Source organism: Anabrus simplex, chromosome 2 (assembly GCF_040414725.1).
Source record: "Anabrus simplex isolate iqAnaSimp1 chromosome 2, ASM4041472v1, whole genome shotgun sequence".
In the NCBI taxonomy this organism is placed as follows: Eukaryota; Metazoa; Arthropoda; class Insecta; order Orthoptera; family Tettigoniidae; genus Anabrus; species Anabrus simplex.
Genome location: NC_090266.1, coordinates 1,108,475,529 through 1,108,483,421, shown reverse-complemented (window position 1 = coordinate 1,108,483,421; position 7,893 = coordinate 1,108,475,529). Strand labels below are relative to the sequence as shown.

General features: G+C 39.2%; 3 pseudogenes; all 3 read right to left on the bottom strand.

The window, feature by feature from the left end:
- Positions 1-371: 371 nt before the first annotated feature.
- On the bottom strand, positions 372-1,190 carry LOC136863798 (mitochondrial 2-oxoglutarate/malate carrier protein pseudogene; annotated as a pseudogene).
- Positions 1,191-3,806: 2,616 nt separating this feature from the next.
- LOC137498511 (mitochondrial 2-oxoglutarate/malate carrier protein-like) lies at positions 3,807-4,602 on the bottom strand (annotated as a pseudogene).
- Positions 4,603-5,925: 1,323 nt separating this feature from the next.
- LOC137498510 (mitochondrial 2-oxoglutarate/malate carrier protein pseudogene) lies at positions 5,926-6,739 on the bottom strand (annotated as a pseudogene).
- Positions 6,740-7,893: the final 1,154 nt, after the last annotated feature.

The window sequence follows — 7,893 nt, the reverse complement described above, 5'->3', positions numbered from 1 at the left end:
AATTGGCATAGATGCGGAGTTCTGGATGTGATACAGCAGTTATCCTGATTAAAACCAAGTCATCAACTTGTAACGGTTGCCTAAAGACACGATTTCTCTGTCGCCTTTCCCTCATCCGCGCAGCGTTTCGAATACTTTCCTTAGCTATCGTCACTAGTCTGATGGGTTACTGCTGCAACTTGACGTGCTGATAATATCTGATCCCAAGGTCTATCAGATGTAAGGTCCTTATGCACCATTATAGGGATGTCTTGGATATACTCGTGAGTCGTTGAGTTGACTATCTTCTGTATTATGGGGAAAACCTAGACCTATTTCCAATACTGTCATCCGCAGTATAGTCTACAAAACCTCGCAATTTCACTCGTGATTCAATGTGCGGGATTTGCTTCCGGGTGCCTTATGGAGTTCATGATATGCTTGATTTCAAGCTCTTCTAAGGCCGCTTGGAATTCCACGGAAGTACATTTTGTCCCATGATCGTTTAATAAAAATTCCGGTTATCCATCAATGGTCTGCATGATTTGTATTCGTGGCGTGGCTATATCCACAGGCATTGAACCAGCAATAGTAACCAGCCCAGATATCATGCTGCTTCAGAAGTGGCAGAATATATTGTCTTTGAAATAACCTGTGCCGGGTAGGAATTGTTCAGCCTCAGAATAAGTAGCAAGTTGGGCAGCATTCACGACCATAGTTCTTCCTCCTTCGAGATATGGAACAGAGCTTCCACCATATTCTTGTAGTTCCGTTGCTCTTCGAGAAGAATCCGACCGCCGGCAGTCATGCGAATTAAGGCCACTACAGCAAGTGTGCCGACAAATTCAACAGTCATCCCAGCCCCATCCCAAGAAGAGCTTTCATGGCAAAGTTTGGTGGTGGTCCATCCGCTCCAGTGAACATTTCAAACAACCATGTATGTACTCCAAGCCTAATGGTGGAATATGTCGCCTGACGTTGAAGTCCAGCAGAAAGGTAAGTGTACATGCCCACAATTCCTTCTTTTCTTAAAATGCCTGCATTGCATGAAAACTTGTTTTGTACTCTCTTGCTCCGCCCATTCCGCTCAACTACATTCTGTTCTTCGCCAAATACAGAGGTTGTAGGACGCATGTTCCTCCCATACCGTCTAGACCACCAAATAGGAACTTAACCCCGTTGGGAATGGATGGCTGTATCAGTTCTGCCATTCAGACATTTTCCTCATATGATTTGGGAATAAACTATCCTTGATTCAAGGAGACCATAATTTTTAGCAATAATCATTTGAATGCGACGTAATGACAAGATGTCAATATGACAATTTTACTAAGATGTAATAATTGATAATAGAATTTGTAAAGATGCAATAACACCTCATAATTCACATCGTAATTTATTATAATATTACCACATTTGTATTAAATAAACTGCTTATGGAAACACAATATTTTATTTATGACATGTCTGGAGTTGTTCGAATGCAGCAAGATTATACTGCCAATTGTTGCTACTTCTTACCCTTGCTTTGGATGTGATTGAGACCGCACAAGAACGCCGAGCATTGATATACGTACATTCATAACCGCCGCGCTATATACGCACATCTTCGACGTGTATACGACAGAACGGGTCGCGAACTCTCGTACGGTCGGATTACCGGAATTCTAATATTAAGGAAAGAATTATTAACTGTGATTCTTTGTATATTGCATTTGAAACACTTCCGCTTCCGCGTGTGTTTTGCTTTAACTAATATCTAAGTGGCATGTGCTTCTCTTATATAACAATGTGTGATATTATTTTTCAGTGCGCGATGAACGCGAAAGTATTCTTAATTTGTGAGTGTAACATCAAGATGTAGTAGACATGTGAGGCGTAAGGACAACGTCCAGGATGGATTATAACGCATCACCTGGTGCCCGGTTCTTCAAAAGGTAAGTCCTTGCATCATTATTTACTAATGAGTATTCTCTTCCAGCTGCTGGATTTCTGTATCAATTTTAGTGTACTAACGAGCAGAACATGTACAATATTTAGAAATATGAAATTGATATCGTGTCATCGAGTGAAATCAAAGTACCCATGGATGTAAATCTTCATTCAATAACCTAAGCCCGCAAGATTTCAATAATTTCATTGTACCTCAATTCATAGTATTGAATTTCTGTAAGCCATTCGCCAATACACAGAAATTTCAGTTATATAACATCGGGCAAACTAATTGGGATCTTCGAAAATGCTAGTTATTTTTCGTAGAATTACTTGATTTTTATCTGTATTAAAATGTAGTGCAGGAATTTTATTTCAGTATAGTGCAGCAGAATTATGGTAGAATAGTACGGCAATTTTATTACAGGAGGAGCGAAAACAGTGTTAGCTACGTGTTATCGTGAACCTACGTGTTATTGTGAATCTACGTGCTTATTATGAGTCTACGTCTTTATTGAGATAGAGAGGAATTTGTTGAGTATAGAATCTTCGCATATGATTATGAGTGGGACGTTTACAGTAAAGCATAAGTATGAAATCGAGAGAATATAGCGATCCTCGATATGAATCAAAATAGGTCTTAGAATCCGCATGTCAAATTTTGCTCTCGTTATTTCCTCAAGGTACATTCTACGGTAAACTGACCAGATCCTGTGACCAGCATCATCATTGTAGTATTATGCATGTGCATGATGATTTATTACTGTCATTCGTAATTGAGTTATCCAGAGTCATCCATCCAATGTGGATATGCAACTGAAGTGTATTTGGAAATGTATTTCAAACATTCTAGGAACGGGCCTGAGCCACGTTATTGTTATTTCTATTCGCATGTTGGTGTATTATTATTTTATTACTTTGAGATGTTGTTATATTTGCGTATCGTATCTTCAACATGAATTCTTTTAATTTCATGATATCTACATTTACATTGAATTACGTGATTTGGTAAAGGGAAAATCTCTTTCATATTTTAATGAATATCTGGATGTTAAGCCATTGATGTGATATTAATTTATATTTATTTTAATTAAAAACGACCTGGAGACGAGTAATGACATTGGCGTGAGGATTTTTCTTTAGATCCGTGAGCAAATGAAGCGATAATTCATCAAATCATACAACCGATGTATTTATGTTTCAAGTCGTATATTTAAATATACATACAAGCCATGATTTTCTAATGGTACTTCAAGTCATTTCTTATAAGATTTTCAAATATTCATTTTGAATATTGTTCTGATTCATTGATTTAATAATGTAAAGATTTATTTAAACTGTTTACATGGACTAAACGGTATGGTAATTATTTGTAAATTGAACTAAATTTCTTGGACATGTTGGACATGGACATGGACATCATTGTTTAAAGTACACCACTGTTAAAGTCCAATACCATCGTTATCGTCACCTCATTTCTCATAAACTAGGTAATGTTGCCTCTCCACAACAATGCAAAAAATGTAAATAAACCAGCCATCCCATATTTAATATTATTTGTAGATAGGGAATCCTTTCATATCCCTTCATTTATATTAAATTATTACCATTGCACGAAACGCTGTCATTCTCAGGTGCTGGCAAAATCTGATCCCACCGTCTATCAGGTGTAAGATCCGTCCCACGGTCTATCAGGTGTAAGATCCGTATGCACCCTTATAGGGATGTCTTGGATAGACTCGTGGGTCGTTGAGTTGACTATCTTCTGCAGTATGGGAAGAAGCTCGACCCATTTCCAATGCTGTGATCCGCAGTATAGTCTACAAAACCTCCCAATTTCACGCATGATTCGTTCTGCGCTATTTTTACGGGTGCCTTACTGAGTTCATGATATGCTAGATTTTAAGCTCTTCTAAGGCCGCTTGGAATTCTGTAAAAGTAAATTGCGTCCCATGAAATCTTAATAAAAATTTCAGTTTTCCATCAATGGCCTTCATGTTTTGTATTCTTGTCTTGGCTATATCCACGGGCATTGAAGCAGCTGTAGCAACCAGCCCAGATATGTTGCTACAGAAGTGGCAGAATATTTTGTCTTTGAAATAACCTGTATCAATTATTAATTGTTTAGCATGAGGATAAGTAGCAATTTGGGCAGCATTCCTCTCCCTATTGTAGGTATAGCTCGCCGCCATAAGGTGAAGACACCTTTCTCCTTCGAGATACGGAGCAGATCTTCCAACACATTCCTGTAATTCCGTCGCTCTTCCAGAGGTAACCGACCGTCGGCAGTCATGCGAATTAAGGCCACTTCAGCAGGTGTGCCGACAAATGCACCAGTCATCGCGGCACCCAATCCAAGAAGAGGTTTCATGGCAAAGTTATGTGGTTGTCCATTCGCTCCAGTGAACATTTCAAACAGCCATGTATATACTCCAAGCCTGGTGGTGGTATATGTCGCCTGACGTAGATGTCCAGCAGAAAGGTAACTTTACATTCTCACAATTCCTTCCTGTCTTAAAATGCATGAAAACTTGTTATGTACTCTTTTGCCGCTCCGCCCATTTCGCTCAACTGCGTTCTGTCCTCCATCATATCCAGAGGCTGAACGAAATATGTTTCTCCCATACCGGCTAGACCACCAAATATGACCTTCATCCCGATAGGAATAGGTGGTTGTTCCAGGTCACCCATTTCAGTGATATATTTCGTCCCTTAAGTATACACAAATATTTTGAATTTAATGTCAGTCTTAATTTTGAATGACAGAAACTGGCTGACAGCAGAAAGTATTATCACTCACTTGTAAGGATCTTAATATCACCATTAAAATCCAATTGTTTAAAGTTCAACTAGAAATATCCACTCAAATATTTAAAAACACTAACTTGTTAAACATTTTCACTAGAAATAAATCAAGGTTCTATATTGTCTATATTACCAGGCTAGTACCGTATTGTGATTTATATCATTATTCTTATCATCATTAAACTTCTCAAGTATTGAATGTTATTATCTGATTGGTCTAAGTAAATTAAATCACTTTATTAATTGCACTTCAATCAAGCTAAATACGTTTGTGGCGTTATTTTATACTTCTGCACTCCACTCAGGCCGATCACGGCGAGGGCAGGATGTGCCCGGACTTTAAGCTTGAAGAGCACAAGATGATACGCTGGGCGTGTGCAGATTATTAAACTGGAGTGGTACGGAGAGTGAGAGGATTTGCTCTTAATGAAGTTGTAAAAAAAATTAAAACTCTTATTTGTTGTGAAAAGTCAAGTTCATATCACCTCAATACGGTAGAAGATGAATTGGGCGAGACGTTCCTTGTCCTGTGACTGACCATGTCCCGCGTTGCTCTGCTAATCCTCTCGTTCTCGCCATGGACCAGCTCTCGGCACCGTGGAGCCATGCATACTCCAACGAGAAAAGCTCTAAAGCTAAATTGTAAATTCCCTTGACGCCACCATCTAACTTATCAACTTTATTAGCGTCGTTGTCGAGTACCTCAGCTACCTTGAATGGTCCTATGTAGAAAGGGCAAAATTTGGCATAGACGCGGAGTTCAGGATGTGATAGAGCGGCTTTCCCGATTAAAACCAAGTCGCGGAGTTCAGGATGTGATAGAGCGGCTTTCCTGATTAAAACCAAGTCATCAACTTGTAACTGTTGGCTATGGGTACGATTTCTCTGTCATCTTTCCCATACCCGCGCATGTTTTCGAAGCCATTCCTTAGCTATCGTCAGGCGATTCTGGTGGGTTTCTGCTGCATATTGACGTGCTGGCAAAATCTGATCCCACGGTCTATCAGGTGTAAGATCCGTATGCACCCTTATAGGGATGTCTTGGATAGACCCGTATGTCGTTGAGTTGACTATCTTATGCATTATGTGGAGAAGCTCAACCCATTTTCAATGCTGCGATCCGCAGTATAGTCTGCAAAACCTCCCAATTTCAAGCATGATTCGTTCTGCGCTATTTTTATCCGGGTGCCTTATGGAGTTCATGATATGCTAGATTTTAAGCTCTTCTAAGGCCGCTTGGAATTCTGTAAAAGTAAAATGCGTCCCATGACATCTTAATAAAAATTTCGGTTTTTCATCAATGGCCTTCATGTTTTGTATTCTTGTGTTGGCTATATCCACAGGCATTGAAGCAGCAGTAGTAACCATCCCAGATATGCTGCTACAGATGTGGCAGAATATATTGTCTTTGGAATAACTTGTACCAAGTAGGAACTGTTTAGCCTGTGCATAAGTAGCAGTTGGGCATTGTTAACGACCATAGCTCTTCCCATTGTAGGTACTGCTCGGCGCCATAAGGTGAAGACACCTTTCTCCTTCGAGATACGGAACAGAGCTTCCAATACATTCTTGTGGTTCCGTCGATCTTCCAGAGGGAACCGACCGTGGACGTCATGCGAATTAAGGCGACTTCGGCAGGTGTGCCGACAAATGCACCAGTCATCCCAGCACCCAATCCAAGAAGAGGTTTCATGGCAAAGTTTCGTGGTTGTCCATCCACTCCAGTGAGCATCTCAAACAACCATGTATATACTTCAAACCTGGTGGTGGTATATGTCGCCTGACGTAGAAGTCCAGCAGAAAGGTAAGTTTACATGCCCACAATTCCTTCCTTTCTTAAAATGTCTGCAAATGCATGAAGACTTGTTTTGTACCCTCTTGCTGCTCCGCACATTCCGATCAACGGCATTCTGCCTTTCACGAAATCAAGAGGCTGAACGAAGCATTTTGCTCCCATACCCGCTAGACCACGAAATAAGAACTTATCCCCGTTTGGAATAGTTGGCTGTTTCAGTTCAGCCATTTCAGTGATGTATTTTGCACCTTAAGTATTTACAACTATTTCGAACTTAATATGTCTTATATTTGAATGACAGACAATGGCTACCAGCAGAAAATATTATCACTCACTTGTAAAGATCTTAATATCACCGTTAATGTCCAATGGTTTAAAGTTCAACTAGAAATATCCACTCAAATATTTAAACACACTAACTTGTTAATCATTTACACTAGAAAAATATCGAAGTTTAATATTGTCTATATTACCAACCTAGTCTTGTGCCTTATTATTAATATTATTATTATTATTATTATTATTATTATTATTATTATTATTATTATTATTATCATTATTATCATTATCATTTAACTTCTTGGAAATACAAAGACTATTCTTACTTGAATATTCACTCGAGTATTGAATGTTATTGTCTGATTGCTACATGTAAATTAAATCACTTTGTTAATAGCACTTCCTTCAAGCTATATACGGCTGTGGCGTTATTTTATACTACTGCATTCCAGTCAGGCCTATATAATCTCTCTCCTCTCTTTAACAGCAAATGCACGTACTTTAAGCTTGAAGAACACGAGATGGTACGCAGGGGGCGTAAATGGGAGTGACACAGAAAGTGAGATGATTTGCTTTGAACGAAGTTCTAAAAAATTGTTTTAACTCTTCGTCTTATTGTGAGATACCAAGTTCATATCTCCTCAGTACAGTAGAAGATGAATTGGGCGTGATCTTTCTCCGTCATGTGGCTGGAGTTGCTCTGCTACTACTCAGCTCTCGGCACCATGGAACCACGTATACTCCAACGAGGTAAACTCTAGAAGTTCTTGAAGATCGTGGAGGTCCAGGAGTTTGGTTCACCGAGATCACCCACTCTGAAGGATAGTTGAACACACGCATTTAAGCCCTTGGACATATTGGACGTGTTATCCTGAGGTGTAATTTCTGAACTGAAGGAAATAAATGCACTGATGGCGTGCCGAATGTCAAAAAAAAAATCAAAAACAAACGTTTCTTTAAGGCAAATAAACTGTTCATTTGAGAAAATAAATAAAGTAACTTCATGTGGCCGAATCTCAATAGAATGCAACATGCATTTTTTAAACGTACGCTACAGTAGACGCAAATTAAAATGGTTCGCTGAAGCCTTCGAAGAATATAGC